Source organism: Lutra lutra, chromosome 4, assembly GCF_902655055.1.
Source record: "Lutra lutra chromosome 4, mLutLut1.2, whole genome shotgun sequence".
Lineage (NCBI taxonomy): Eukaryota > Metazoa > Chordata > Mammalia > Carnivora > Mustelidae > Lutra > Lutra lutra.
In genome coordinates, this window is record NC_062281.1 from 65,598,859 (window position 1) to 65,608,379 (window position 9,521).

A 9,521-nucleotide genomic window follows, 5' to 3' on the forward strand; every position below is an offset into this window, starting at 1 on the left:
TCCAAACAATTTCTTCTCTCCCTAATATGCACAGGATGCTTTTTATATCAAGAGTGGAAATTATTTCCTCTCCCTTTGTTTGAGGAAGACATTATTTTTCTTTCACTTTTGAAGACTGCTTTCACTGGATATAGAATTTTCCTTTAACCTTTGAATGATGTCCTCAACTTTCATCTTTCTTACATTGTTTCTGACAAGAAGTCTGTTAAATCTTATTACTGTTCCTCTGTAGGTAAGTATTCTTTTTTTTTTTTTACATATTTTATTTATATATTTGACAGAGGGAGAGAGATCACAAGATCAGGATTGGCATTGAAAGTATAGATGGCTCTCGGCAGTATAGACATTTGAACAGTATTTATTCTTCTGATCCATGAGCATGGAATGCTCTTCCATCTTTTTGTGTCTTCTTCAGTTCCTTTCATGAGTGTTCTGTAGTTCTTCCTGGTGAATATGGATGCCAAGATTCTCAAAAAGATCCTAGCTAATAGGATCCATCAGTACATTAAAAAGATTATCCACCATGACCAGATGGGATTTATCCATGGGATTCAAGGGTGGTTCAATACTTGCAAATCAATCAATGTGATAGAACAAATCAATAAGAGCAGAGAGAAGAATAGCATGTTCCTCTCAATTGATGCAGAAAAAGCATTTGACAAGATACAGTATCTGTTCCTGATTAAAATGACTCAAAGTATAGGGATAGAGGGAACATTACTCAACTTCATAAAATCGATCTATGAAAAACCGACAGCAAATATCATCCTCAATGGGGAAAAGCTGAGAGCCTTCCCTTTGAGATCAGGAACATAACAAGGATGTCCACTCTCGCCACTGTTGTTCAACATAGTACTAGAAGTCCTAGCAACAGCAGACAACAAAAAGAAATAAAAGGTATTCAAATTGGCAGAGAAGAAGTCAAACTCTCTCTCTTCGCAGATGACATGATACTTTATATGGAGAACCCAAAAGACTCCACCCCCAAACTACCAGAACTAATACAGCAATTCAGTAATGTGGCAGGATACAAAATCAATGTATAGAAATCAGTTGCTTTCTTATACACTAAGAATGAAAATACAGAAAGGGAAATGACAGAGTTGATTCCATTTACTATAGCACCAAGAACCATAAGATACCTGGGAATAAACCTACCCCAAGAGGTAAAGGATCTGTGCTCAAAGAACAACAGAACACTCATTTAAATTGTTTTAAAACATCATGAATGGGTACTGGATTTTGTCAAATGCTTTTTCTGCATCTATTGATATGATCATGTGATTTTTCTTATTTAGTCCACTGATGTGGATTGCATTAATTGATTTTCAAATGTTCAACCAGCCTTCCATATCTGGGATAAATTCCACTTTGTCCTGGTATATAATTGTTTTCACATTTTTTTAGATTTCATTTGCTAATTTTTTTAGGGATTTGTATATATGTTTATGAGAGCTTAGATCTCTAGTTTTCTATTGTACAATTTTGGTATTAAGGTAAGAGGCTGGGGGTGCTTGGGTGGCTCAGTGGGTTAAAGCCTCTGCCTTTGGTTCAGGTCATGATCCCAGGGTTCTGGGATCGAGCCCTGCATCGGGCTCCTGCTTGGCAGGGAGCCTGCTTCCCCCCCAACCCCCGCATGCCTCTATGCCTGCTTGTGATCTCTGTTAAATAAAGAAATAAAATCTTATAAAAAAGAGGTAAGAAGCTGGCTTCATAGCGTGAGTCAGGAAAAATTCCCTCTGCTTCTATCTTCTGAAAGAGATTGTAGAGAATTGGTAAAATTTTTTCTTAACTGTTTAGTACAATCCATTAGTGAAACTATCTGGTCCTGATGGTTTCTGTTTTGGATAAATTGGCTTTAATTATGCTTATGTCATAGGGTTATTGTAACCATTAGATGAAATGATGTATGGAAAATAACTGGCGGTAATAATAATTATACTCCTAATAATTAAGTCCCCAATCAGGATCGAAAGTTTCCTCTAGATATCTATGTGTTCCTGAAATGGACATATTTCCAGTTAGACATAATAATAATTAAAATATGGACAAGATTTTGTGACTCTTTGTTCATATATTATACAGTTTTATTCCTTAAAATAACCACCTGTTTGATGGACTTATCCCTATTTTGGATGAGGAGGTAGAGTGTGGGAATTGCTAGATACTTCTTCATAATTCTCTTCTTAGGTTAGTGCCAGAGGCAGGTGGTGAAATCATAGTCTCTCATTACCTTACAGTGTATTGACAGGGCTAGACCTCCATAGACTGAAGATAATCTTAGAGAAAGTGTAATAATACTCAGTGTGATGTGTTACACCTATTAAAATTTTCATGATTGTCAAATGAGTCCACCTAGAAATACTACAAAGTGAGGTAGAAACCTAATACTTCTTTTACTTTTTTATTTACAATAGTCAAAATAATTAAATATTAAGCCTATTTGCAATACAAACTGAAGGAAAGCTGGAAGATAGAGTGTTAAATTATTTTCTTTAGAGTTGGTAATAAGTTATTTTAAGATAACCAAGAGAGTTTTATATTATGTCCCATGTGATGACTGTTTCAACCTAACTTTGCATTTCTGGTAACTCAGATGGAGTGTTTTAGAATTTTGATCATTGCAATATGCCATTCACATACTCCTATGTTCTTACGTTAGTGTTTTTATTATTTTTTTTCACCATTTTATTTATTTACGTGAGAGGAAGAGAGAGAGAGGGGAGGAATGGGGGAGAGACAGAGAGATTGGAAGAAGCAGACTCCCCCACTGAGCAGGAAGCCCCATGAAGGGCTTGATGCCAGGACTGAGATCATGACCTGAGCCAAAGGAAGACACTTAACCACCTCAGCCAGCCAGTCGCCCCCCTATTTTAGTATTTTTAATACCAAGTGTGTAATCGATTTCTTATTTTTTACCCCCAGCACGTGCACACACACACACACACACACACACACACACACTCAGAATTAATTTCTCATTAACTACTTAGTGGAGCTTTAAACTTTTTGTTTAGTACATAGAAAATGAGAACATAACTGAAATCAAAAGCTTTTTTCACAAATTAAATTACACTATTTTTAACTACTATTACAGTCTGATGAAAATAACACAAGTAGGAAATTGATTTGATTCAGATACTGTAATTTGGAATCACAGTTGTATGTTACAGAATTTTTTTTAAAGTGAAATCATGCTTTTCATAGAAATATAAAATGAATATAGGTCAAAGATTTTCTCATTAATTAAATGAGGAAACAAAAAAGATGTTACAACTAGTTCAAACATCAAAAGGCAGAGACAGTTAGGGATCAGGAATACTGAGTAACTCAAATGGATGCAACATAGCCTTCCTCCCACGGCCCCCCACCCCACCCCTGCCCCTCTCTTGTCTGGGAGTGGGGTTATGGGGGTGGGGCTTCCCTCCACTGGACAGAATTTCTTCCTATATTAATCACCACACTCTTATCAGTGTTTTATAATACAGAGTTGTAAAATACCCTAAAGACAATGAAGGCCAAAGAGAGTCTATGGAATCAGTCAGTTAACCCTGAAGATTGTGCTCTGAAGCCTTAAACTGTACATAGTTTTCTGTTGAACCATATGTTTTTCCCTACACTTAGAAAATGGTGATAGGACTTTCCGCCTTATGAAACACTGCAGTCAGGTTTGAATAGTCTCTGTTTTAGTGTAGCTTACCTTGGGACAGAAATACTTGTTTATTTCTTAGAGCAAACCTGAGTATCAAAAGAATTCATGAGATTCCATATTAGCATGAGAGAATGGGCATAGGGTAACTTCTAAGCTTCTGTTTTGACAAAGCCTCTAAAAAGTTAAATAAGCCATTTGGACCTTTGGACAACCTTTATGGTCTCTTCCAAATCTATAATTCTAAAAATTTGTAGCAAAGAAATAATTTATTTGCCCCTCAACCAAGCCCAAATATACTGAATCAGTCTTTGCAAGATTAGTGAGAGGTTTCTAGAATTGGGCATTTTTCCAACTCTCAAAGAGGAAGTGAGGTCCTGAAAAGTGTGTTCTAATTTGAACATTGCTCCCCGTTGTTCATAAATTTGATACAGAATCTCATCTTGAATTTCATCTTGAAACTCAGCAAGAGAACATGGCTTTGATTTTTAACAAGCTTAAGTGATTGGACCTGGTAATGCAGTGACCAGAGGTGTTCCAACATCAGGAACTGCTCACTGTTGGTGTAAAAATCCTCCTTAGCAGCCTTGTTTGCAACTGTGATCCAGGGGGAAGGAAAGCAAAAATAAAAGGGAGAAGAAAAGGAAAATGGAGATTTGCTACTTTTTGGAATGTCTGTTATTTGAGGAATGTTGGTATCCTCATTTTTGAGAGCTTTCAAAATTGTTGAGTTTCTCACTGTGATCAATGTGTTCGAATAGCTTAGCTTATACCATTTGATGGAGTTTGTATTTTTCTTTTAGTGAGAATGAAGTTCTCCTTAGCATTAATGACAATTTCACATTGCTCTTGTCCCAATTTGCCAACTATCTTTTTTCTTTTGGAAAATGGATATTTTCTTTCTATCTCTCCTAAAACTTCTCTAGTCTTAAATATTTAGGTGGATTTATTTATTTATTTATAAAGGTTTTATTTATTTATTTATTTATTTGAGAGAGAGAGAGAGAGAGCATGAGATGGGGGAGGTGTGGGGGGAGGGTCAGAGGGAGAAGCAGACTCCCTGCTAAGCAGGGAACCAGATGGGGGATTCAGTCCTGGGACTCCAGGATCATGGCAAGCCAAAGACAGTAGTAGCTTAGTCCACTGAGCCACCCAGGCACCCCAATATTTAGGTGGATTTAAAATGTGTTTCAAAGCCCATTCTTCTATAACTTCCAAATATTTGCAAGTTACATCTTCATGCAATTTAGTGAGCATATCATGGTAAATAAGTGATGGAAAGAAGTATTAAAATAAGTTTAATTTCTTTAGTGGGATGTTTAACACATTCTTCATTAAGAAAGAAATATACAAGGGTGCCTGGGTGGCTCAGTTGAGCCAGTGCCTTCAGCTTGGGTCATGATCTCAGGGTCCTGGGATTGAGCCCCGCATCGGGCTCTCTGCTCAGCAGGGAGCCTGCTTCCCCCTCTCTCTGTCTCTGCCTGCCTCTCTGCCTACTTGTGATCTTTGTCTGTCAAATAAATAAAATCTTTAAAAAAAAAAAAAAGAAAGAAAGAAATACACATTTGCAACAAACTCCTTTTGTGTGTGTGTCTGTGTGTGCACGCACATTTGTTTTCCTGCATCTGTTGTAGACTCCCAAGATTATTTTAGTATAAACTGTAATTGTCTGTTTTTGGAAGTCAATACAGCGTAATGAGGCATATTTCCTCTAGATAATAGTAATTCTTTAAATGGAAAGTACCTTTGGCCATTGTTTCATTTTTTAGAGGCCCAGATTATTTTACTATGATTAATGAGAGCAGTGGTTCCCTGACATTCTTCATAACTGTATCCTGTTAGTTTAAGACCTCACTTTGCCCAATTTATGATTAAATGATCCAATTATACTTGTAACACAAACAGTTCTTGTGTTTGACTATGACAGAATTTGGAAACTATAGCTTTGATCAAACCAGTATCCTCATGGATACTAGAGAATATAAATAATTACTGTGGTCACCTTATTATCTTGCTGGTGCTTCAGCTTTATTGACTAATCTGGAGTAATTTTCCAGTTTAGTTGAAACTCAAAGCCTACCATATAAATCAGTAATTGATGGAATCTCAAAATGTCCTAATAATACTGATTTCCTTAAAGACAATACCTCCCAAGGTCTTACTCCCGTCATCCTTGGTATTCTGAACATGGCTAACCCTTCTGAGGAGGAATAAAAAGAACTTGTTCGGGTCATAGCCAAGACCTTTGTGCCCTCTCTCCTTACTTGTCTCTGTGATTCTTACATTCGTGGAACCTTAGTTTGGTGATGCATTTAGAGTCACCTCTCTGGCCTTCTGGACTCAGCTTTGATTGTAGTTCTTCCCAAATTTCAAATAAAAAATTCTCTGTGTTCCTGCAATGACATACATCTTGCCCCTGAATTATTGTGAAGACCAAAAATAATCTTCAGTCTTGCAGTTCTCCATTATTTTCAATGAATCCAGAATAATCTTTCTTAAAACTCAGATTTCAACCTATCATTCTCTGCCTTAGAGTCTTCAGTGATATCTCTTTCCCCTCAGCTCTTTTGGGAAGGGAAAGAAGCCCAATTTATGGCTCCAGTCATTGCTCATGCCTTGACTCACCACACACTACGTTCTAGTCAAGGTATTTTAGAGTGGGATGCTCTGGCCAGCAGCAACAGCACTACCTGGGAACTTGTCAGATAAGCAGATTCCTCAGGTTTCTACCCCACACCCACAGAATCAGAAACACTGGGATGGAGCCCAATGATTAGTGTGTTAACTAAGCCCTCTAGGGGATTCTGAAGCAGGCTCAAGTTTGAGAACTACTGTTTTCATCCCAAACACTTGGCAATTCTAAAGCATGATTTCTCTTTCACCTTTCCAGAATTAATTATCTGCCTTCCAACCCCCAAACTCAGTTCCCACTGCTCTACCCACATCATCATTCATTCATTCTTCTATTTGTTCTTCAGTACAAGACAAAACCTGATCTGAGTGCTCTGTATCTTCCTTACGTCCCACATCCCTTCTTTGTGTCCCCATGCAAACTCTGCGCTATCTTTATGCAAGTCCTTGTCAGCTAATAGCCTGATATTTTGCCATCATGCTCCCTTCTCCTCTCAAGATCATAATTACTACAAGAGTAGGGCAGTAAGCTGATGGTTCATGAAATTTCTTTTTTCTCAGGCGAGCATAATGCCTGAAGCAAAATAGATCAGTAAGTATGAAACAAATGTTTACTGGATGAATATGTTAAAGCTATTTGCTTTATTCAGCTTCTAATTGTCATTTAAAATGACTGATATCGGGGCGCCTGGGTGGCTCAGTGGGTTAAAGCCTTTGCCTTCGGCTCAGGTCATGATCTCAGGGTCCTGGGATCAAGCCCCACATCGGGTTCTCTGCTCAGTGGGGAGCCTGCTTCCTCCTCTCTCTCTGTGCCTGCCTCTCTGCTTACTTGTGATCTCTCTCTGTCAAATAAATAAATAAAATCTTTAAAAATAAATAAATAAAATGACTGATATCATGTCATACATATATATGAAATACATATATATTCATACATATATATGAAATCCTTAGTTTGATTTTAAGATTGAAAAAAATCCACAAGTGTAAAGGTCACTCTTTTGGTACGTCCTCCTTTTCATTCATCAATACTAAAGCAATATCATCTGTATATAGAATTTTATTTCAAAGCATTACCTGAAATGGCATACCAGTAAATGCTTAGAATCACTGATTATTGTCAGGAGGAGGATGGATGTGTATCCAGGAAGATGTCTGTACCAGGACTAATTTTGAATGACCCCTCATTATTCTTTTTTGTTCATGCATGTTAATGTATGTTGATTCACAGTATGTTGATTCACAGTCTTCTGGAGTTTTCTTGGAATACTAGACTTATTTATCTGGGTTTTGAAAGTATGTTCTCCTATTGCCAAGCCTATAGTTTTTCGTATAAATAATAACATTTATTCCAGAAAAAAGGCTGACAGATAATCAAGAGCTAATGAATTCCCTAAAATCACTGAATGACTTCTACTGAGAAGTTCTATCTCAACTGGCACTCCCATGGGTAAGTAAAAGAGTAAACAGAGATATCTCTAAGGTATATCCTAATAATTTCCAGGTTCATCCTTAATAAAATCAGTGGATGAGTTGAGTCAAGGTCCCATCTTATGGAATAGCTTCTGAAATTCTATGCCACAAATGGTTAGTGAAGATAATCTAAAAAGTATTTCAAATATGGAATTGCTGGTAATGCCAACGCTGTCAAATATCACTAATCACTTTACTTGTATCTTAAAGCAAATAAGAACTGAATATTGAATTATATTTCCTTATGTGATCCAGTGTCAGTCCCTGGAATATGGTGTTCAATGTATGAGAGAATAAACTTATAAGAATATGGGTATTTTAAAAGGATTAAAAAAGGTTTTACTCTCTTCTTTCTGGAAAGAATTCTCTCCTTGCTAACATTTATAAACTACTTTTGAAGTTCATATGGTGTAAGATAAAGCTAACTTATTAAGATACTTGCTGGGAAGACACGTGCCCTGGCTATTTCTAATTGGAAATATAGACTTTGTTGTATGAGTCAGATAATTAGCTATTAATCTTCAAGAACGGATTGTTTCTAAAAAAAAAAAAAAAAAGAATGGATTGTTTCTAAGTTTTTGTTCTTTTTTTTTTAAGATTGTATTTATTTATTTGTAAAGGATATAGTGGGAGGGAGAGAGAGAGGAAAGGGAGGAAGATCAGAGGGAGAAGCAGTCTCTAGTCAGCGGGACTCCATCCTAGGCCTCTGAGATTATGATCTGAGTGGAAGGCAGAGGCTTAACTGACTGAGACACCCAGGAGCCCCTAAGTTTTGTATAGATTCAGAAAGTCCCAAAGATGAGATGACTAAACCTCAGGATCATGAAACTGAACCACGGTCCTTCATACTTAAAATGAGAGTGTAGGACATCATGTTCTCTAAGGATCCTTGAGTTTTCTAAACAGGAGGATTGTCTAGTTAGAAAAGACAGGCTTTGTGGTCAGGCAACCCTAGAGCTACCATCTGCTGGCTGTGATCCTAAAAAGTTTTTCGGTCTCTATGAGTCCCACTTTGTAGACCTGCAAACTGAGAACAATATGCCTATATCACAGAATTACAGCACAATTTCATTCATGGTTAGTGAACCCAAAGTACTCAGGACTGCACCTGGCATGGTAAAGATGCTCCTTCACGAGACGTTATTAAGCAGGTATGCTTCCACCACGGTCAGTAATTATGTGTGTAACTTTAGGAAAGCCACTTAAACCAAAATTGCTACCATCAGTCAAACCCGGACTCTGAGGTCTAATAGGAATGACAGTTGTGAGTCTCTCACATCTACAAAGAATCCTTGGGTGAGAATATCAACTATTTTCAGGCTGACCTATTCTCATGGGAAAAATATCCCATGGTTATTATTACTTTCGGGTGATTTACTATTTAAAAATAGATTGCCTCAGGGTGGTGGGAGAAGTGCTGAAAGAATGCATTTTCACAAAATTTGAAAAACAGTTTCATGGCTCTACACACACCCCCTAAAGCAGTTTCTAAAAATGGTGCTTGGTATTGTATCCCTTGGCTCAGAGCCTCTCATTCACTATGGGCACACTGAAAATAATACAGGAAATACTTTATTCAAGAGAAGTTAATTTATCCTTTCTTCAGACGGCCTCATCTGTGCCAGATCTAAGCCACTCTTAAAGGTCTACATATGAAGCTGTATTGGTTGTGTTTTAAGTTAAAAGGAATATATTCCTTTGTTGCTGGGTTCTAAGATGCAAATGTATGCAGTTGAGTCAACAGTACAACTGAAGTCCAAGCATGCCA